This window comes from Lepus europaeus, chromosome 6 (assembly GCF_033115175.1).
Source record: "Lepus europaeus isolate LE1 chromosome 6, mLepTim1.pri, whole genome shotgun sequence".
NCBI classification, from domain to species: domain Eukaryota; kingdom Metazoa; phylum Chordata; class Mammalia; order Lagomorpha; family Leporidae; genus Lepus; species Lepus europaeus.
The window spans coordinates 22,509,881-22,533,535 of NC_084832.1; the positions used below are offsets into that span (position 1 = coordinate 22,509,881).

The window sequence follows — 23,655 nt, forward strand, 5'->3', positions numbered from 1 at the left end:
GGAATTATGATCCCAGGAATGCCCTTCCTGTTCTCAGAGCTGAATAATGATGCCTAGATACTTTTCCCTACTAAAGCACCAAATATATAATTTTAATCTCTATCTATTGATCACTGATGTTTTTCTGCAAATTTAAGGCATATGTATGAACCTCATGGAGATTTATAGATTTTATAAAGTCATACTTTGAAATGCATTTAAACATTTGTATTCCAAAACAGTGCACATTTACAATATCCCTTGTAGTCCTTCATGACAGGAAAGTAATCAACACTCTGTTGCGAGCCTCATCTTTGTCCCAGGAGTGGGGGACAAAAACGGTGTCAAGCTCACCACTTCCAGTTACACACTCTACCCAGACTGCACTGCTATACTAAATGACTGAGTAATTAGTGCCAATCTAGCAATGGGCCTGGTTAGGATCAAACTCCATAGAGTGTTTGTAGAGCCACCCAAAGCAAGTTACAAATTTGATGACTTACAGCAATTCTCTGCAAAGCTTTCCCCAGCTTCCTAAATTGTTTATGCATTGTAGCTGCTTGAGAGCTGTCATCCTTCAAACCCCACTCACATAAAGTCATCAAACTCTGTTTCTTTTTTCATATCTGGCTGGGTGACTTTTTTCTAACCCTCTTTATCACCACTTGCTCTCACTCACCTTCTTCATTATCAACCTAGCCTTATTTGTGCACTTACCCTTTCTCCAAAAAGATTCTATGTCAATCTTTTCAGGTTTTCACTTTTTCATCACCAAATGTAGGGCAAACATTAAGTCCCACTGTAAGCAAAGTAAAAGTTCCTCTTAGAGTTTCAGGGAACTAGACAATTCCGATGTTAATAAGGCTGGGTCTACACCCAGACAAACTGCAAGGATCAACTAATCCATCCCACATGCCACTTTTCACTCTATGTTTTTATTCAGATTCTCATCATTTATTTGATTATAAATGAAATTACCTCTGGAAAGAAGGTAAGAGGGACTTACAGTCTCTGTCCTTTGGTTTATGTGTTATATGTGTAATTTGCAGTAGCACAATTCCAGAAATTCACATTTCTCTCCAGAACATATTTTTCTGGTTCACTCTCACAGCGGGTTGAAAGAAAAGAGGATAGGCATGTGAAGTATTCTGAACAAGATATTTCTGCATTTTATTTCTGTTCACTGTCTCAGGATACCTAAGATCATCTAATTCCTTCTCCAAAAGCATTTAAAGTAGACACAGAAAAATTAGAACCAGTCTCCACCTGTTCTGGTTGTCAAGTTCTTTCTGCCTGCACAACCCCTACTGCTGTGTGTGCTTCCATTAAGGTGCTGTGAAGATTCTGGTCATATTTTCAAGAGAATTGTTGTGACACACCACTAAGATTGGTGTCACCCATCACCACTGAAAGGTTAGAGATGCTCTATGACCACTGGAAAGTTTAAAACAAAGGCATTTTTTCTATTTTTCCTTAACACACATGCTCCCTACGAAGCACCACATCAGTATGCTCATTGTATTATAATGGGGTACACCCTTCCACACAACTTGCAATTCCACATTGCAGATGTTTTCATACATCTCTAAGAAGCAGCTATCTACTTGTCTGGTTGATTGTGCATTTATTTATTTACTTTTCAGTTTTCTTCCTGTTAATTTTTTTTGTCTTTTCCCCCTGGAATATGATTTATGAGACTTCAACAGATCAGAATATGATTTGGATATTAATTTTATTTTGATGAGTAGCAGGCATAATTTGTGTATACTATATCTGATCCTTAATCAAAAAATCCAGTTCTATAAGGCAAATTACAGAGGAAGAAGTGAGCCAGGCTACCTGAACTGACAGCACAGTCTTAACAAAGAACATCCTGTCCAGCTTCCAGAGTGGTTTAGAAACTCCTAGTAGTGTAGAAATCTCCTTGCCACTACTTTTGTGGAGAGAAATTAAAAGAATGTTTCAAATCCTTAAGTTATTACAGATACTACTTGAAAATTTTCAAATAGGTCTATCAGTTTCTTACAGCTCAGAAAACCTCATATTCTGAGGATGTATTTATTGTCAGTCTAACTTCAATATGTTTTATGAGAGACAGCTTTTATCTGAGATGCCATAAGTTTATCAGTGAAAATTTGGTAAATACTTGTCAAGTGCTCTTAGTGCACAATATCTGAAGATAATATATCCTCATTTATAAATGTCCTCATTTAAAAATGTTTTTGGTTTATATCAAAATGTGTGCATATCTTCAAGCTTCATGGGTTTTTCTTGGTGTGAAGGGTACATCTGTAGATGAATTCCTTTATGTTGAAGACTTTCCAAGGCTAGTCATGCCACATCGCTCTAATAAAAATGTACAAGATAAAGTATCAAAGTTTTTTCCACAAAAGGGAATTTCATGCTTTTATATTTCTACTTAAATTAAAGCTAGGAATAGACCCAAGGCCAGAATCTATTATTCAAAAAGATCTCCCAGAAAAAGCAAGGTGTTGAAAATGATTTCCAGTGTGGAAATGAAGTTTGACATTTACAACAAAGTTTATAGCAGAGATACTCTTCGATTTGGGGACTTTGCTTAATGCTTTTAAAATTCTTTAATTCTGATACTTTCAAATGTGTTCAAAGAGTTAAACATTTTATAATTTTACTCTTTTTACTTTCTGCAATGCTTAACTTCTAGACAGCTTCCAGATGTCCTTATTTTGGAAAGAATTTAGATTCTGAAGCAAATGTGTGATGACACTATGCTTCCTATTAACTGTATAATATTCAGCAAAATAACAGAAATGAATTTACAATGTTTTTGTTGTAAGTGACTACTTTTATTAATATAAACTGAGAAGACATTTATCAAAAATCATAGCACAGGATCTGGAAGAGACATGATGCTTGATAAATGCCCATTTTCTAACCTTATGCAACTGTAATGAAAATAAAAAAATAATTTTAATCAGAGAAATAAGATCATATCCTGGACTAGAAACTTTGTTCCATTTAATCACATTTTTTAGCTTCAGGCAAATTAGTATAATAGCAAATCTTTATTTACTTTATCATGATTTTAAAAAAAAAGTAATGGTTTAAAAGAATAAAGATAATGCAGCATATTTACTGGGCTGTATCCATAAGTAATAAGTTGTGGAAATGTATATAGTTTGATTTTAGACTCTAAAGTTTTCTTGAGATAACAGTAAGTTGAATAGAGTAGTGGTGATCTGTAATTTATATTCTTCTATTTACAACCTGAATATCCTCTGCTACATTTGGTAGATACACGTCATCCATGTACCACTATTCTTCACTCCGCTAAGTTCTAATAGTTCCCGAAAATAAACTGAAATGTGATAATGAGGTTTTTTTTTTTATTTGTACCTTACAGTTCAATAACTGTGGTATCAAAATATAAAGTATTTCTTGTTTGCTTAATGTAGATTTTAAGAATATATATAAATATTCTGTTAAATGTAAGAGGACCATTTATTTGAATTGCATGAATAAAATACAATTTAAACATAAATTTTCTTGAGCTAAATGATCAGTATTTTTTCAAGCGTGTAATGAAACTGCATCTCTGTCTTCATTTTATGATTAATACATAAGTTACAGTCTAAATATTTAAACTAAGTATACACTTACTTGTTTATGAACTAAACAGTTCGGTAGCTCTTTTCAGTCAAGGATATTTTTCAAGTAACACAACAAAATGTTTCAGAGAGCTCAACTTCCAGATTGTGGAAGAAGCCCGATTTAAATTCAAAGAATTTCCAACTTATAAGGGAGATTGTTCTTTTCAATTTTATTTCCTAGAAAATAGAAAAAGCAAATCATTTTTTGAGACATGTATTCTTTAAACCAAGATATTTTAAATATAAAAAGATTTGAAAAATCAACATTCCTAGTTCCTGATGGATATACTGAAGGGGACTCAACAGTTTAGCATCATGATGTAAAATATGTATATTGAGGTTGTTCCCTTAAAATTGATATAGAAATTGAATGTAGAAATTTTAGAGAAGGAAGTTGTATAAAATATAATCAAAGACATTCAAATTTGAAGTCATAATTTTACTGAAGTAAACAGCGAGATAATCACAATTCATGGATATATAGAAAATGGAGTATTAGGATTTAATAAACAAGAAAAGGAACAACAGCACTGTTTATTCCTATATCTTCTTCTAAACAATTAAAAGTGAAACATCAAAATGATCAGTTTAATTGTACTTCTTTCATAAAAGCACTCTCTTAGAAGAATATTTTCTAAATGTTGCAATTAGATTCATTAGGTTGATGTGTGTTGCCATTTGGAATGAAAGTAAACACTTTGGGATATTTTATCCCAATGTTATGTTACATATATGATTATAAGACCTCTCTATAATCAATGTAACTATCTTTCTACTTATCATCACCATGTAACCTTCAGTTCACTAAATTGTTTTGTAAGCAAACTAACATTTTTTATAAGAATTTCTTTTCCTGTCATTCGTAAACTGATGAGAATAAATTAGATTATATTTTTTTAGATAACTAAAATGTTATGATTCTAAAATTGTAATTCACTTAGTTTATTGTTGAAACACAAACTTCTGTAGCTATAAAATGTAGTTATTTAGAGGTAGTATTGTTATAATATCTTGTGTGAATATACTTGTATTTCCCTCATAATTGTTTCTTGATGAAGTTATGTAAAATTAATTTAGGTGAATCAAACCAATATATTAATTTTTCTTGAATACTTAATGTTCATATAGGAAGCCCCTCTATTTATAGCCAATATTCTTTTTTTCACCTAGAAGCCTTTTATTTAAGGTATACTAACTTCATGCATTTCATATATGCAAATTTAGAAACATAAGAGTAAACATAAGAGTAAACCATTAAAATGTAAAAGTAAATGTAATTAAGTTTAATGGATTTGGTATACAATTTATGTTGGATTTTGTCAATGTATCTCTTGTTCAGCCAAACCTTTCAGCAGAGTGTCCAGTGGTTATTAGATATATATATATATATATATAGAGAGAGAGAGAGAGAGAGAGAGAGAAAGAGAAAGATAGAGATAGAGAGAGAATAGTATAGTCATATTTTTTAATCAGTAATTCTTTTTTTAACATTTATTTAATGAACATAAATTTCCAAAGTACAGCATATGGATTACAATTGCTTCCCCCCCCCCGATAAGTTCCCTCCCACCCGCACCCTCCCCTTTCCCGCTCCCTCTCCCCTTCCATTCACAGCAAGATTCATTTTCAATTCTCTATATACAGAAGATCAGTTTAGTAAATATTAAGCAAAGATTCCAACAGTTTGCCTCCACAGAGCAACACAAAGTGAAAAATACTGTTGGAGTACTAGTTATAGCATTAAATCACAATGTACAGCACATTAAGGACAGAGATCCCACATGATATTTTTTTAAAAATTGATTAATTTTCTATGCAATTTCCAATTTAACACCAAGTTTTTTTTTCATTTTCAATTATCTTTATATACAGAAGATTGATTCAGTATATACTAAGTAAGGATTTCATCAGTTTGCACCCACACAGAAACACAAAGTGTAAAATACTGTTTGAGTACTAGTTATAGCATTACTTCACATTGGACAACACATTAAGGACAGATCCCACATGAGGTATAAGTACACAGTGACTCCTGTTGTTGATTTAACAATTTGACACTCTTGTTTATGGCGTCAGTAATCTCCCCAGGCTCTAGTCATGAGTTGCCGAGGCTATGGGAGCCTATAGGGTTCGCTGACTTTGATCTTATTCTGACAGGGTCATAGTCAAAGTCCTCCCTTCAGAGAAAGGTACCTCCTTCTTTGATGGCCCCGTTCTTTCCACTGGGATCTCACTCACAGAGATCTTTCATTTAGGTCTTCTTCTTCTTTGTCAAAAAAAAAAAAAAAAAAAAAAAAGAGTGTCTTGGCTTTCTATGCCTAAAACACTCAAATGGGCTCTTGAGCCAGATCCAAATGATTAAGGGCTGATTCTGAGGCCAGAATGCTGTTTAGGACATCTGCCATTCTATGGGTCTGCTGTGTCTCCCACTTCCCATGTTGGATCGTTCTCTCCTTTTTGATTCTATCAGTTAGTATTAGCAGACACTAGTCTTGTTTATGTGATCCCTTTGACTCTTAGACCTATCAGAGCCATCAATTGTGAACTGAAGATGATCACTTGGACTAGTGAGATGGCATTGGTACATGCCACCTTGATGGGACTGCGCTGGAATCCCCTGGCACATTTCTAACTCCACCATTTGGGGCAAGTCAGATTGAGCATGTCCCAAATTGTACATCTCCTCCCTTTCTTTTTCCTACTCTTGTATTTAACAGGGATCACTTTTCAGTTAAAATTTAAACACCTAAGAATAATTGTGTGTTAATTACAGAGTTCAACCACTAGTATTAGAAAAAAATACTAAATACTAAATGGATACTAAATGCTAAATGGATAAAATATTAAATTGTACAACAACTGTCAGCACAAGAGCTGATCAAGTAACTGTTTCTCATAGTGTCCATTTCACTTCAACAGGTTTCCCTTTTGGTGCTCAGTTAGTTGTCGCCAATCAGGGAAAACAAATGATATCTATCTCTTTGGGACTAGCTTAATTTACTCAGCATGATGTTTTCCAGATTGCTCCATCTTGTTGCAAATGATTGGGTTTCATTGTTTTTGACTGCTGTATAGTATTCTATAGAGTACATGTCCCATAATTTCTTTATCCAATCTACTGTTGAACGGCATTTGGGTTGGTTCCAGGTCTTAGCTATTGTGAATTGAGCTGAAATAAACACTAATGCACAGACAGCTTTTTTATTTGCCAATTTAATTTCCTTTGGGTAAATTCCAAGGAGTGGGATGGCTGGGTTGTATGGTAGGGTTATAATCAGGTTTCTGAGGAATCTCCAGACTGACTTCCATAGTGGCTTAACCAGTTTGGATTCCCACCAACAGTGGGTTAGTGTCCCTTTCTCCCCACATCCTCTCTAGCATCTATTGTTGGTAGATTTCTGAATATGAGCCATTCTCACCGGGGTGAGGTGAAACCTCATTGTTGTTTTGATTTGCATTTCCCTGATGGCTGGTGATCTTGAACATTTTTTCATGCGTCTGTTGGCCATTTGGATTTCCTCTTTTGAAAAATGTCTATTGAGGTCCTTGGCCCATCTCTTAAGTGGGTTGTTTGATTTGCTGTTGTGGAGTTTCTTGATTTCTTTGTAGATTCTGGTTATTAACCCTTTATCTGTTGCATAGTTTGCAAATATTTTTTCCCATTCTGTCGGTTGCCTATTCACTTTCCTAACTGTTTCTTTTGAAGTACAGAAACTTTTCAATTTGATGCAATTCCAAACGTTAATTTTGGCTTTGACTGCCTGTGCTTCTGGGGTGTTTTCCAAGAAGTCTTTGCCAGTACCTATATCTTGCAGGGTTTCTCCAATGCTCTCTAATAATTTGATGGATTCGGGTCATAGATTTAAATCTTTAATCCATGTTGAGTGAATTTTTGTGTAAGGTTAAATGTAGGGGTCTTGGCCAGAGCCGTGGCTCAACAGGCTAATCCTCCGCCTTGTGGCGCCGGCACACCGGGTTCTAGTCCCCGTCGGGGCACCGATCCTGTCCCGGTTGCCCCTCTTCCAGGCCAGCTCTCTGCTGTGGCCAGTGAGTGCAGTGGAGGATAGCCCAAGTCCTTGGGCCCTGTACCCCATGGGAGACCAGGAGAAGCACCTGGCTCCTGCCATCGGAACAGCGCAGTGCGCCGGCCGCAGCGCGCTACCGCGGCGGCCATTGGAGGGTGAACCAACGGCAAAAGGAAGACCTTTCTCTCTGTCTTTCTCTCACTGTCCACTCTGCCAGTCAAAAATAAAAAAAATTTAAAAAAAATGTAGGGGTCTTGCTTCATGATTCTTCACGTGGAAATCCAATTTTCCGAGCACCATTTATTGAATAGACTGCCCTTACTCCAGGGATTGGTTTTAGATCTTTGATCAAATATAACTTGGCTGTAGATGTTTGGATTGATTTCTGGTGTTTCTATTCTGTTCCATTGGTCTATCCATCTGTTTCTGTACCAGTACCATGCTGTTTTGATAACAACTGCCCTGTAGAATGTCCTGAAATCTGGTATTGTGATGCCTCGGGCTTTGTTTTTGTTGTACAAGATTGCTTTGGCTATTCGAGGTCTCCTGTGTCTCCATATGAATTTCAGCATCATTTTTTCCAGATCTGAGAAGAGTGTCTTCGGTATCTTGATTGGTATTACATTGAATGTATAAATCGCTTTTGGGAGAATAGACATTTTGATGATATTGATTCTTCTAATCCATGAGCATGGAAGATTTCTCCATTTTTGGGTATCCTCTTCTATTTCTTTCTTTAAGGTTTTGTAGTTTTCATCGTAGAGATCTTTAATGTCCTTGGTTAAGTTTATTCCAAGGTATTTGATTGTTTTTGTAGCTATTGTGGACGGGATTGATCTTAGAAGTTCTTCCTCAGCCGTGGCATTGCCTGTTTATACAAAGGCTGTTGATTTTTGTGCATTGATTTTATATCCTGCTACTTTGCCAAACTCTTCTATGAGTTCCAGTAGTCTCTTAGTAGAGTTCTTTGGGTCCCCTAAATACAGAATCACATCATCTGCAAATAGGGATAGTTTGAGTTCTTCCTTCCCAATTTGTATCCCTTTAATTTCTTTTTCTTGCCTAATAGCTCTGGCTAAGACTTCCAGAGCTATATTGAATAGCAGTGGTGAGAGTGGGCATCCCTGTCTGGTACCAGATCTCAGTGGAAATGCTTTCAACTTTTCCCCATTCAATAGGATGTTGGCCGTGGGTTTTTCATAAATTGCTTTGATTGTATTGAGGAATGTTCCTTCCATACCCAGTTTGCTTATAGTTTTCATCATGGAAGGGTGTTGTATTTTATCAAATATAGTGATTCTTTCCACTTTCCCCTCTCTACCACCAGAACTCCACTTTCTTCCTCCTCCTTCTCCTATTACTTTTAATAATATCTATTTTCAATAAACTTCATACACATAAGATTAAATCTACACTGGGCAAGGAGTTCAACAAATCATACAAAAATGTTCTTTAATAGTCAAGACAAGGGCTGTTCAATCATCCCATCTCAGAGTGTAAATTTCACTTCTATAGATTACCTTTTGGGTACTCTATAAGTTACCACAGGTAAGGGAGAACATATGGTGTTTGTCCTTTGGAAATTGGATTATATTAATTAATATATTAATTTTGTTGAGTTTTAATATTCATATACTAGAAACCTTTCTATTTACAGTCAATATTCAGTTTAAAATAAAATGACATTGTGTGAAATTATTACATAAATAGTAGATATTAGCACTCATCTATAAACTTTTTTTATAACTCTTGTTATGTTACCTCACATCTTGAAGATGTTCTATCAAAATTATTTACACAATATGCAGTTATTCCAATAGGGTTTACCTCATTTAATTTTGTGATTCATTTAAATCTATCATTATGAAGCAGGTATTGTGGCACAGCATGATAACCTGACACTTGGGATCCCTGCATCCCGTATATCAGAGCATGGATTCAAGTACAAAGACTCTGCTTCCAATCTAATTTCCTGCTAATATATTTTGGGAGGCAGCACATAATGACACAAGTGTTTGGACCCCCACTGGCCAATTTTGAAACCAAAATGGAAGTCATGGCTCTGAGCCCAGCCCTGGCAGTCATGTATATCTGGGCAATTAATCAGTGGATGGAGGTCCTTTCCCCTGTCCCCTGCCCCACCTTCTTTGCTCTGTTCTTCAAGTGTATGAAAATAATAATATGTAAACATCTAAAAATAAATCCATCATAAATATCAGTGACTGACATGAATTTGAAATGAATAAAAACTAAATATAAAAAGTTAAAAAGATGAAACACACAGATGAATATTCCCTCATCTATATTGATAATTCACATGGTATTATATCTATTTGTGAAAAAAATATGAAAATTGAATTCTACCAAAAGAAAATTATTCACCTAGTTCCTTAAATTGCAGTACTTTATCACTTTATCATTTTCTTAGATAAATAACTAATGAGGTAAGCATGAAGGCATGGTCATAGAGGATTGTTAAAAAAAAAAAAACTGAATTACAATATATACAAGAAAATACTCCATAAATGTATTACTTAAGACTTTAGGTTTTGTACCTTTTCCTGAGTTGTCAAAAACATGCATACAAAAGCAGACAATCTCAAAGTATAATGAAGCATGCATTATTCATTTTGCTAACAAAACTACATTTGTGAGAATTATAAGTCATAAAATACAAAAATGCAATCATAAATAACTTCAAAAATAATAGGCCTTGGAGAAGGTGTTGCGGTGTAGTGGGTAAAGCCACTCTCTCAGTGCAGGCATCCCATATGTTGGTTGTAGTCCCAGCTGCTCCACTTTCAACCCAGATTTCTGGTATAGCATGGGAAAGCAGTAGAGATGGCCCAAGTCCTTGGGCCCCTGCACTTGCGTGGGAGACCCATATGAAGCTCTTGGATCCTGGCTTCAGATCAGTACAGCTCTAGTAGTTGCAGCCATCTGGGGAGTGAACCAGCTGATGGAAGACTTCTCTCTCTCGCTCTCTCTCTACCTTTGCCTCTCTGTAACTCTGCCTTTCAAATAAATAAATAAATAAATAAATCTTTTTAAAAAAAAAATAGGCCTTGAGGGGCTGGCCCTGTGGCACAGCAGGTTAACGCCCTGGCCTGAAGCTAAAGCATCTCATGTGAGTGCTGGTTCGAGACCTGGCTGCTTCACTTCCCATTCAGCTCTCTGCTATGGCCTGGGAAAGCAGGGGAACATGGCCTAAGTCCTTGGGACCCTGCACCCATGTGGGAGACCTGGATAGCCTCCTGGCTCCTGGCTTTTGATTGGCCCTGCTCTGGCCCTTGGGGCCATTTGGGGAGTGATGGAGGATCCCCCCACACACACCGTGCTTCCCTCTCTCTGTGTAACTCTGACTTTAAAAATAATAACAATAATAACAAAAGGTCTTGATAATTGATGACTTAAAGCACAATGAATCTCACAAAAGTATGTTTTTCAAAAGGGTTAAAAGTGTCAACAATTTGGTGATGGGAGGGTTATAGAAAATTCTGACCAGTCATTATTTCTAAAAGTGGAATCAGGGGCATTTTATTTTTACTTCTTTTCTGTCCCTGTGCTTTCTTATATTTCTATAGTGACTGTCACAAAGCTTATAACAAGAAAAATAATTTATTTTTATTTTTGAGCTACCAGGTTTTCTTCAGGTTTGGTACCACAGAAATCCCATTTAATTAACTGCATATTTGCAACTAAGCATGGCTTTAGGAAGGAAGGGAGTCTTAAGGAAACAAAGGAATAAAACTAAATTAATGAAAAAATAAATTTATAGCTTTTGAAAGATATAAACAGACTCAACCCAATCTGAATACAAAACTGAATCTGTCCTTGGGTTTATGAGGGAGATACCAAGGAGTAGGCCTTAAGGCATTGGGTTCACAGGATTCAGCAAAATTGGTATTCTAATTCTGTTCCTTCAACTAAGAAAATGTTGAAACCTCAAGTCAGTCATTTTGCCTCTTTAAAACTCAGGTAATTCTCATTGTAAAATCAATTAGATAATAGTAATTGACTTAAAGTCACCTTACTTGTCACAAGGATTAATTAAAATAATGGATACAAAGAAGCAGTGAGGTTTATTCCTGTTTTCTCTTTTATGAAACAAAAATTTCAAAGTTAATGATATTCATTGTAAATGTCTCTCCCTGCCTGCCCTTCTTCCTTTGTTTGCTCATTGAATATGTAAATGCAAACTACTTCTATGTTTTAAACCTGTGTTTTTGGCTGTTTTCTAAAGATTAGACTGGTTGAATTAAATTCTTTTCAGCAGAGGGCTAAGCCATTGATTTTGAACTTTCTCACACAGTGCTGAAAATTACTAAAATTTTACTTTTATATTCTAGAATTATTCTGTTACTGTAAAGATTGCTGATTTTAAAATGAAATCTGCTTCACCTAGTCCTGTCATCTGTTGCTACTTGAGGTACTTGAGCTATTTTGTTCTTAGTGTGGGTGTAGGTGATGAACGTAAGACGAAACTCATTTATCTGTAATATATATGCGTTTTGTGGTATGCCAACTGTATTTCGGTAAAATGTTTAAAATAAAATAAGTGTGGATATAAAAAATAACAAAAATAGGCAAGAGTGTCTTAAATTCAAAAAAAAAAGAAAGAAAAAACTTTTGTAGATAACATTTAAAAACCGTAAGCATAATACAAAAAATTACTATTTATAAGGTCTCCTGGGTGACCACACTTGGGTGAGATCTAGAGGACACTCTGGCTGAGGAACGCACACCTGAGAGCTGTGCAGGGTCATCACAGAGTTCAATGGCAGCAGGAAATACAAAGGAACTTATTCAAGACTGAAGATATGGCTAAGGGAAGCAAATTCCTTATAATTTACTTACAAATTTTTCATAAGTTTGAGATGGTTTCAAAATAAAAACATAAACAATTAAATTTGAATATTAATTGATGGCAGCAAACTTACTGTGCAAAAGTTAAGGTGGTGTATCTATCACAATAAGGGAAATTGGATTAAAAATATTGCCCATGAGAGAGATAAGAAAGTAGCTGGTGCAAAACCCATAAAAACAGAACTTTTGAAAAGTAGCTTTAAAAATGAATCACTACATTTAGTCAATAAAATTGTATGGTATGCAAATCTAGCCAGAGGCATCAAACTGAAAGCATGGCATCAAATTCCATTAGCTATAAAGTTATCTTGTTGCAGTTAATAATGCAATAGTTAGCCCCTACCAATAAATAAGTGAGCTCAGATTTTACTGGAGAACTTCTCTCTTCTTCTGGGAAACAATGGGGGAAATTGAATAAACATCCCAATCTGATAGGAATCATGGTATTGCAAAACCAAATTCATCTTAAAAATTTTCTACGCAGAAAGTTGTATAAGCTAAATCCAAGAAGTTTAGTTTATTTGGTATGATTCTGTATGCAGAGAAAAACAATCGACTTTTCTAAGTCCAGGTGAAAGGTAAAATGCTTTTTGAAGAATCAGACAAGATGTCTAAAAAATCTACTTATATTCTTTACTGAAATAGTAATGGGTTATTAATTTCTTTTAGTGATCAAATATTTAGAAAGGGAACCCATCAACAGAATGATATTTTAATGTATGTTATAAACATATTAGCATATAGAATATCCTTTTTCATGCTCAAAATATAAGAAATTGCACCATCGTCTAAATTGTTTTCCTATGATATTGGATAGGGAAGTGTGTTTAGACTGTATGGATAGGGTCAACATATCCCACAGTAGTGGTTTATTTTTAGAAAAATATTTTAAGAAATTACCCTTATTTTTAACTTGTCTCAGAGTCAGTTGTATAGGAAATGAGTATCAGGAAAATAGGATGGTCATCTCAGATAGGAACCTCGTTTCTGATTTTCTCAGCACATGTAGCTTCTCCGTTATTAACAATTAGTATACTCCTTAGTATCCCCCTTATTATTATTTCCATCTTTATGACAAACAACCTTGAACTCTTTTTTGCTCCTGCTGCATTTTGCTCTTCCATGCAACTCTTCCCTCTGATTCTTTCCTACCACAAGGTCACTACATAGGCAGGTAGTGATCTGGAATACACATAAGTCGTGTCATAGAAATAATTAAAATTTTTTGAATGACAGTTTCTAGTAACCTCCGACTGTGGACTGCCATTTCTGAGTGCTACAACACCAGAAAGCACTTGAACCTGACTGTACTGAACTTTTAAGATTTACTTATTTATTAAACAGCAGGGTCACACACACACACACACACACGGGAGAGAGAGATCTTTTTTGGCTCTCAGCTCATTCTTCATTGTCTTACGCTTCTCATTGTGAAAGTCTGTTTCTGTTTCTGGCCTTCATCTATGTAAAGTGCTACTTAATATCGCTGGCATTTACTATGATGTGGTTCTATCCAATTATGTGTTTATATTCATAACATATACATTCACATCACTATCACAGAACATAACAGAACCATAAAATATAAGCAATTGGAAAGATTTGTTCAATATCACTGTCAAAAATTCTAAATTTTTTTACCCTTGATAGCATCCTTCAAAAACATGACTTCATAATAATATTCCAGGCTTGCTGCACAAAGGTGCCCTCTATGCAAAGTTGGATGAACTCCAGGAAGTTTATACGCTGTTGTTGGCACAATATACAGATTTATATATCATCCTTTATTTTGACAGTATGTTGACATGGAGTTGAGCCAACACACAATCCTTGCATAGTGCATGTGGTTCTGCCCCTGTGAGAAGCTGAAATACTATACCTTTATGCTTGTACCTCAAAAAAGGAAACAAGAAAGCAATAGAGAAGACTGAGTGAGTTATAAGCTTTATTCACAATTTCTTTCACAGCAGACTTGAATTCTGATTATATTTGGGTCTCCTGGTTGAATGGCAGGAGGTCAAATCTGACTTCAGTACATTTGTGGTGAGACTGACCTCTGGAATAACACAGATTTTCTTTCATCTCATTCTCCCCTTCCCATAGTTGGTTTACCCTGATTGTCAGCCCCAGTTCAGTAACATGAAGATTTGAAGCTATTTCCCACAAGTAGTTTATTCTAAGTGATTAGTTATTAAGCCAGAAAATATTGAGTTAAAACTCATAAGAAATATCTTGCTTCTCACTATTAGAATCATAGTCTTAATATATTGTTTCATGTATTTGAAAAAGAAAAAGCAAAAAATATTTTACAAAGTTTTTTTTTCAGTATGATCTTAACACATTTATTTCACTAACCAGAAGTGTAATGATTTTTAAGATGCAGAATTACAAAAAAGGTCAAACTTTTTATCCAAAAAATAAGATTACTAGGATCTATATTAAGCTGACAAAAATGAAAGAATAAAAATCACATTCACTGTACATAGGCAAGTGTAATTACTGTTAAATATTTTTATCCCATAATAAAAATAAGAGCAATATGTATCAGTTTGAAAGCACCATGCAAAATCCCTTCATTTCATTTTTTTTGAAATAACTTCTTTGACAATGTTTAATCTTATCAAAATGATAAGTTCAACTCTCTTCAGAACTGAATTTCATTTTGGTATGATAAAAAGAAGTTACTGAAGTGGTTATCATCACCAAAATCAAGGACTTTGGAATACATTTATCTTCTTGCATAGGAATATCAACTCTAGGTGTGACGACCTAAGTTCTCAAATGTCTTATTTTTTTTCTAACTGTGCACTGTAGCTGAAGAGGTGACCTACACTCTTGTCTACAGATTAGTCTACAGATAACCTGGATAGACTTCATGACTTTGGGCAAGTATATAAAGAGTTTGGATCAAGTGAATTCTGACAAGCGACCTTCTATTTTATGTCACTTCTATATAGATTGCATTTACATATTTGGGTATTTTGATGAAAATGATTGAATCCATGCAACTGCCTATGAAATAAAGTTCTGAACCTGGACATTATTGATATTTTGGGTTAGTTAATTATACGTTTGGGGGGCTTTCCAGTACATGTTTGCAGCATCCCTGGCCTCTACTTCCTAGGTGCAGCAGCAGTGATCATCAAAACGAATTAATCAAAATTGTATCCAGACACTGCCAAATACAGGTAGAGGTAAAATTACTCTTAGTTGGAGAACCTCTATTACAGAAAGAAAAGACCAATGATACGTATGAATAGCTTAAGTTTACTAACATCACCATTTCTTCAATAAACTTGTTCAATCTCTGGTGCACCAAGGCCATGTTGTTTAACATCGGAAATGAGGTGGATTTATAAAACACATCATTTCATTTCAGAAGCATTCTCCATGTGACTCCATGGCATGCAAAAGAAAATGCAGGCTACTAATGGCCAGTTTGTCAGAGGACTGGTTATTAGTTTCAAGGTTTTTCTTAAATACTTCATTGAGTAATGTTTAGTACCTGATTAGTTATTCACTTACCTGACTATGGAGTGCAGGATCACCCCCTCTACATTTCCTCATTCTTCCTATGACACGTTCAGTCCTCTCTGTAAGACTCAAAATTCAGTTCATGTCAGTATTACAATATTATATTACATATAAAATCTGTTTTAATATTTTAGGAAGTGTTCAGTTTTGCTGACTTTAACATAATATCAAAACCAGAAAATTGCCATTGGTACAATTGCTAGAACTTATTTAGATTTTATCATTTTTATCTATAATTTGTGTGTGTTTAAATTTTAAATCAATTTTATCTCATTTATAAATGCAGTCACCACCACAATCAAGATACAGAACTTTCCATTACCATAAGCTGCCCCTTGCTACTATTTTATAGCTATATCCTTTTCCCAAAATCCTCCCAACCACATTCCTAAAAGGTTGCAATTTCAATAACATATACATGTGATTATACAGTACACATATACACACAACCACTACTACTAAAGATTTATTTATTTATTTGAGATAGAGTTGAGAAAAAGAGAAAGTGTGTGTGAAGAGAGAGAGAGAGAGAGAGAGAGAGAGAGAGAGAGAGAGAGAGAGTCTTCCATCTGCTGGCTCACTCCTGAAAAGGCAGTAATGGTGGTTTTACGGTTGAAATGGCAATATGCAAGCGATAAAGCTTTAATAACCAGAATCTACAAAGAGATCAAGAAACTCCACAACAACAAAACAAACAACCCACTTAAGAGATGGGCCAAGGACCTCAATAGATATTTTTCAGAAGAGGAAATTCAAACGGCCAACAGACACGTTAAAAAATGTTCAGGATCACTAGCAATCAGAGAAATGCAAATCAAAACCACAATGAGGTTTCACCTCACCCCAGTTAGAATGGCTTACATACAGAAATCAACTAACAATAGATGCTGGTGAGGATGTGGGGAAAAAGGGACACTAATCCACTGCTGGTGGGAATGCAAACTGGTAAAGCCACTATGGAAGTCAGTTTGGAGATTCCTCAGAAACCTGAATATAGCTCTACCACATGACCCAGCCATCCCACTCCTTGGAATTTACCCAAAGGAAATTAAATTGGTATATAAAAGAGCTGTCTGCATCTCAATGCTTATTGCAGCTCAATTCACAATAGCTAAGACATGGAATCAACCTAAATGCCCATCAACAGAAGACTGGATAAAGAATTTATGGGATATGTACTCTATAGAATACTATATAGCAGTAAAAAAAATAAAATCTGGTCATTCGCAAAAAATGGAGGAATCTGGAAAACATCATGCTGAGTGAAATAAGCCAGTCCCAAAGGGACAAATATCATATGTTTTCCCTGATTGATGATAACTAACTGAGCACCTAAAAGGAAACCTGTTGAAGTGAAATGGACACTATGAGAAACAATGATTTGATCAACCCTTGTCCTGACTGTTGAGGAACAGCTTACTATTTTATTCCTTTTAGTATTTTTTTTTTGTTCTACTTAATACCATTGGTTGAACTCTTTAATTAACACATAATTATTATTAGGCATTTAAAATTAACTGAAAAGTGATCTCTGTTAAATATAAGAGTGGGAATAAGAGGGAGGAGATGTACAATTTGCTCCAAATGGTGGAGTTAGAAATGTGCCAGGGGATTCAATCCAATCCCATCAAGGTTGCATGTACAAATGCCATCTCACTAGCCCAAGTGATCAATTTCAGTTCACAATTGATCATAATGATAGGTCTAAGCATCAAAGGGATCACATAAACAAGACTAGTGTCTGCTAACACTGATAGAATAAGAGTGAAGAGATCTACAGTTGGCACATGCTCACTTGGACTTCCCCTAATGGTGGAGCTAGAAACGTGCCAGAGGATTCCAATTCAATCCCATCAAGGTGGCATGTACCAATGCCATCTTAGTAATCAAAGTGATCAGTTTCAGTTCATAATTGATCATAACTAAAGGATTAAGTGTCAAAGGGATCACATAAACAAGACTAGTGTCTGCTAATACTAACTGATTGAATTAAAAAGGAGAGAAAGATCCAACATGGGAAGCAGGATATACAGCAGACTCATAGAATGGCAGATGTCCGAAACAGCACTCTGGTCTCAGAATCAGCCCTTAAGGCATTCGGATCCGACTGAAAAGCCCATGAGAGGATTTCAGGCATGGAAAGCCAAGACACTATGGCAAAAAAATAAAATAAAAATAATAAAAAAAAACACCTAAATGAAAGATCTCTGTGAATGAGATCCCAGCGGAAAGAAGGGGCCATCAAAGAAGGAGATACCTTTCTCTGAAGGGAGGAGAGAACTTCCACTTTGACTATGGCCTTGTCTACATAAGATTGGAGTTGGTGAACTCAAGAGGCTTCCGTAGACTTGGCAACTCAGGACAAGAGCCTTGGGTGATTACTGACATCACAAATAAGAATGTCAATTGTTGGCCGGCACCATGGCTCAATAGGCTAACCCTCTGCCTTGCAGCACCGGCACACTGGGTTCTAGTCCCGGTTGGGGCACCGGATTCTGTCCCGGTTGCCCCTCTTCCAGGCCAGCTCTCTGCTATGGCCCGGGAGTGCAGTGGAGGATGGCCCAAGTGCTTGGGCCCTGCACTCCGTGGGAGACCAGGAGAAGCACCTGGCTCCTGGCTTCGGATCAGTACGGTGTGCCGGCCACAGTGTGCCGGCCATTGGAGGGTGAACCAACGGCAAAAAGGAAGACCTTTCTCTCTGTCTCTCTCACTGTCCACTCTGCCTGTCAAAAAAGGTAAAAAAAAAAAAAAAAAAAAAAAGAATGTCAATTGTTAAATCAACAACGGGAGTTACTGTGCACCTACTCCCCATGTAGGATCTCTGTCCTTAATGTGTTGTACTATGTGAATTAACAGTAAAACTACTACTCAACCAGTATTCTATACTTTGTGTGTCTGTGTGGTTGTAGTCTATTGAGTTCTTTACTTAGTATATACTAGGTTGATCTTCTGTATATAAAGATAATTGAAAATGAATCATGATGAAGAATGGGATAGGGGAGTATGGGGGAGATGGGATGGTTGTCGGTGGGGAGGGAGGTTATGGGGTGAAAAGCCACTATAATCCAAAAGTTGTACTTTGGAAATTTATATTTATTAAATAAAAGTTGAAAAAAGAAAGGAATGGCAGCAATGGTCTGGGCTGGGCTATATGGAAATCCGGAACCTGGAACTCTATCCAGGTCTCTCAAATGGGCGGCGGGGGCCCAGTCATTTATGTATCCTTCTGCTGCTTTCCCATGTGCATTAGCAGAGAGTTTGTCGGACCCTCGTCCAACGCAGTCACGATACGGTCACTGTTCATCGGTTCTCAAGTAACTTTCACTTGTGGGGGCAGAAGGAAAGTGGGGAGAGGAGAAAAGAGGAGGAGGGGCCTCGGTGGCCCAATGTCCCTTTATGCTGATATTGTCCAATCAGATGAAAGGGCACGTATAGCCTCAGGTCGAAAATTCATCTGTTTCACCTGGTTCCTCCTAGCTGTTTATGCAGAGTTCATTCTGTTTCAACTGTTTCACCTGGTTGTTTTCATAGGTCTTGTGGTCGACCAATTGCTGCAAACCATGTAGAGGAGGTTCCCACAAGTGGCCAGCCAGTGGTTCCCCACAGAGTTGAAGCAGCCAAGGCTCCCATCTGTGCTCATATGGGATGCTGGTGTCACAGGCAGGGTGCTAATCTTTTGCGCTGGTCCCACAATCTCCTTTTGAGATAATACTTTTTCTTGCAGCATAATTCCCTTGAGATCTAATCCAAGCTATTTTATGTAAAAATAGTTCCTTTCTATTTATTGTTGATTTGTGTTGGGATATGAATTTTCCACCGTTCGTTTAACCATTAACCTACTGATAGCCATTTGGGTTGTTTTCAGATTGGTGTTGTTACAAATGAAGTGTCTATAAACAGTCATCAGCAGTTTTTATATTAACAAATTTCCTTTTGTGTGGAATAAATGGGTAGGAGTGAGGTTGCTCAGTCAAAAGTATTTTAATTTGTTTGCCTATTTGTTGTTTTGTTTCCATGATAAGCTGCCAAAGTATTTTCCAGAGTTTCTCTGCCATTTATATTTAAACTACCAATGTATGAGGAATCTAATTTTCATGCCTGCCAGCATGTGATGAACATTGCATTTCATCAAAGAGTAATTAACTCCATTTTGTTGATAGGCAATATTAGCAATACATTTGCAAGGTACTTTAGGAGTTGATATTTATTTAAATGATAAATTTTAAATACCCAGGTTTGTAAATAAAATGCAATAAATTTACAAGAAAAATAGATTATTTTTAATATAATGTGCTCTTCCATACATATTATGTTTACATAATAGCAGGATGACAAAATTTTTCAGAGTTTCTTTAAAAGGAACAAAATTGTCATTGGAAAGTCCATAAATAAAATTTCAGAACCTCAAAAATTGAAGAATACCAAACTAAGATCTAGTAGTTACATAAGTTATACACTTGGTTAAAAAAGGAGAGCTGCAAATCTGTGTAACACAAGGAATAAACAGGAATTTAGTGGTTGGCACTCTGTTCCTTCCTGTCTGACAGATAGTTGCAGTTCTTGTGTAGTGCTGGTGCATTGCTGAGATGCAACGAAGGACAGAGTGAACAGATTTTGCCTTAATGGGAAGCTGGTCATGCAGGCTAGTGTTTTTTTTAAGATTTGTTTTATTTTTTCGAAAGTCAGAGTTACAGAGAGAGAGAGAGAGAGAGAGAGACAAATAGATCTTGGCATACTTTCCAGATGGCTACAATAGCCAGGGTTGGGCCAGGCTAAAGCTAGAAACCAGGAGCTTCCCTCTGGGTCTCCCAAGTGGGTGTCATTGGACCAAACACCCCACCATCCTCCACTACTTTTTCCTGACCATTAGCAGGAAGCAGAAAAGGAGCAGCTGGGGCAGAGGCTGGCATCCATATGGGATACCAGCATCTCAACAGTGGCTTTACACACTACACCACAACACTGGCCCCATTAAGGCTGTTTTTAACTCTGGAGAAGTGGATGTTTCCACCACCACTGATTCTTCCCTTGATTCAACTACATGGTCTTCAGGTTCCTGTAAGATTCCACCCATGGCAAGTTCCATAGCACAGTGAAGGATGAGAACAAGAAGTTATCAGTGGAAAAGTCATCACTGTTTTCCAGGAGTGAGATCCTGCTGACTTCAGATGGGATGATATTTGTGCCAAATGTGTTATTGCATCCACTGGAGTCTTCATCATTATGGATAAGACTGGGGTTCATTTGTAGAGTGGAGCCAAAATTGGTCATCATCTCTGCCCCTCTGCTGATACTCCATGTTTGTGAGGGGTGTGAACCTTGAGAGGTATCACAACATCCTCAAGATCATCAGTAATAACTCCTGCACCACCAACTTCTTATCCTCCCTGGCCAAGGTCATCCGTGACAACTTTGGCATTGTGGAAGGACTCATGATCACTGCCACTAAGTAGACTGTGGATGGCCCCTCCAAGATATGGTGATGGAATGACCTTAGTGCTGGCCAGAACATCATCTACATATTTGCTGCCAACACGAAGGACAAAAGCATCCCTGAGTTGAATGGGAAAGTCACAGCCATGGTCTTCTGGGTGCCTACCCCCAATATTTAAGTCACAGACTTGACCTTCCATCTGGCGAAAGCTGCCAAATATTTTGACATCAAGAAGGAGGTGAAGCAGGCATCAGAGGTTCCCTGGGCTACACTGGGAACTGGGATATCTCTTGCAAATTTAACATTGACACCCATTCTTCCACCTTCAATTTGGGAGCAGGCATTGGCCTCAATTCCCACTTTGCCAAACTGGTTTCCTGATATGACTGTGAATTTGGCTATAGCAAGAGGGTGCTGGATTTTATGGTCCATGTAAGCTCCAAGGAGTAAGATCCCCTGGACCACTGACCCGAAGGAGAGCCCCAGAGGAAGAGACTCAACAGGGTGAGAATCTCCTCTCACAGTTTCCGTCTCACATCTACTGGAGGAGGGGAGGGGCATGGGGCACCCTAACTTTTCATGTTACCATCAATAAAATCTGCTGCATCCTCTTTTCCCCAGAAAAGAATCTGATATTCATTTTCATCAATTTAAGAATTCTTCAACTGAAGGTCAGGGTAATTGAACTAGTCTACAATGCTGTTACTGCAGTAATACTTTTCTCCTCCACCTTTTTGTTTCGAAGCAATAAAGTCCTGCTTTTGCTTAAATAAGTAATTCAATTTAATATGTCAGTATGTTAAGTAATTTTGAAAAGCCAGAGTATAATTGTACCATGAACTATATTTATCATTAGTTTTTCAGGGTAAAAAAGGGGTGTTCATATTTTTAGCTATTATTTAAAAGTATTTTTAAAGTTTTTAATTGACAAAAATAACTGCATATTTAGGAGGTACAGTGATATTTAAATAAATGTACACAATAAATATGTGATCATTATATCATGATTCCTATTATAACCATTGACTCAAACAAGCATAATTTTTTGTTGAACATTCAAAACCTCTCTACTAATTAAGTTTATTTTCCCAGTAAAAACAGCCAAGATGTATTGGGCACTTGATATATGCATTATTATTTAACTTAGCTGTCAGCTGTCGGACCCTCGGCAGTGGCGGCCGCGCTGGCCCACCCAAATCCCAATGTCCCTTTATGCTGATATCGTCCAATCAGATGAAAGGGCGCGTATAGTCTCAGGTCAAAAGTTCATCTGTTTCACCTGGTTCTTCCTAGTTGTTTATGCAGAGTCCATTCTGTTTCATCTGTTTCACCTGGCTCTTTTTGTAGGACTTGTGGTCAACTGATTGCTGCAAACCATGTAAATGAGGAGGTTCTCACAGGTGGCCAGCCTGCGGTTCCCCACAGCTCCCCCTTTTTTGTTATTTATGGCGTGGAATCGTGCCTGTCTTTGGTTCCCAGTGACGCGCCACCTGCTTTCTTAGGTTGCTAGGGGCACTTGCCAGTGATTACCCGTTTTTGGCTACTGCTTCATCATCTAAGGAAATTTGAAATTCAAGTCCTCGGGACAACAAAAATGATTAAGCAAGACCTCAAGTAACAATGTTAATTCCATTTACAAAGGAAAAAACTGATACAAAAACATTCTTATTCACATTACACAAAGCTTAGATGTTAGCCTTGAACATAACTTTCAAAATACCTTCAAATATATTCAACTCAGGTCACTTTGCTGATTTGCTGCAGTACAAATCACGTGCAACATCTTTTTTCCTTAAGACAAAACAATTCTTCAAACAATACTGCAAGTACATCACTAAACACCTTGAACTCAGGAGTTTTGCCACACTTTTTCCTATTCAAAAAAACATAGTATATAGAGCTATAGCCAATGCATCACAATTAGCTACCACATATTCTCCTATTCCCCTTTTGTTTAAAGTTTTTAAGTACAGGTGAGTCCGTTCAATTATTGCCTGCCCTTGGGGATTGTAGGGCACACCTGTAACGTGCTTTATGCCGAATTCTTTTAAGAATGTAGCAAAATGGGCCAAAGTGTACGCTAGTCCGTTATCTGTTTTTGATAATTTTGGGCACCCCCAAGCGGCAAAGGACTGTAGACAGTGTTGAATAACCTGTTGAGTTCCTTCTTTGTTTAGAGCCGTGGTTG

At 36.7% G+C, this 23,655-nt stretch overlaps 1 pseudogene; it reads left to right on the forward strand.

Moving 5' to 3' along the window:
- The first annotated feature begins 21,012 nt into the window (after nt 1-21,012).
- Nucleotides 21,013-21,917, forward strand: LOC133762271 (glyceraldehyde-3-phosphate dehydrogenase-like; annotated as a pseudogene).
- The last annotated feature ends 1,738 nt before the right edge of the window (nt 21,918-23,655 follow it).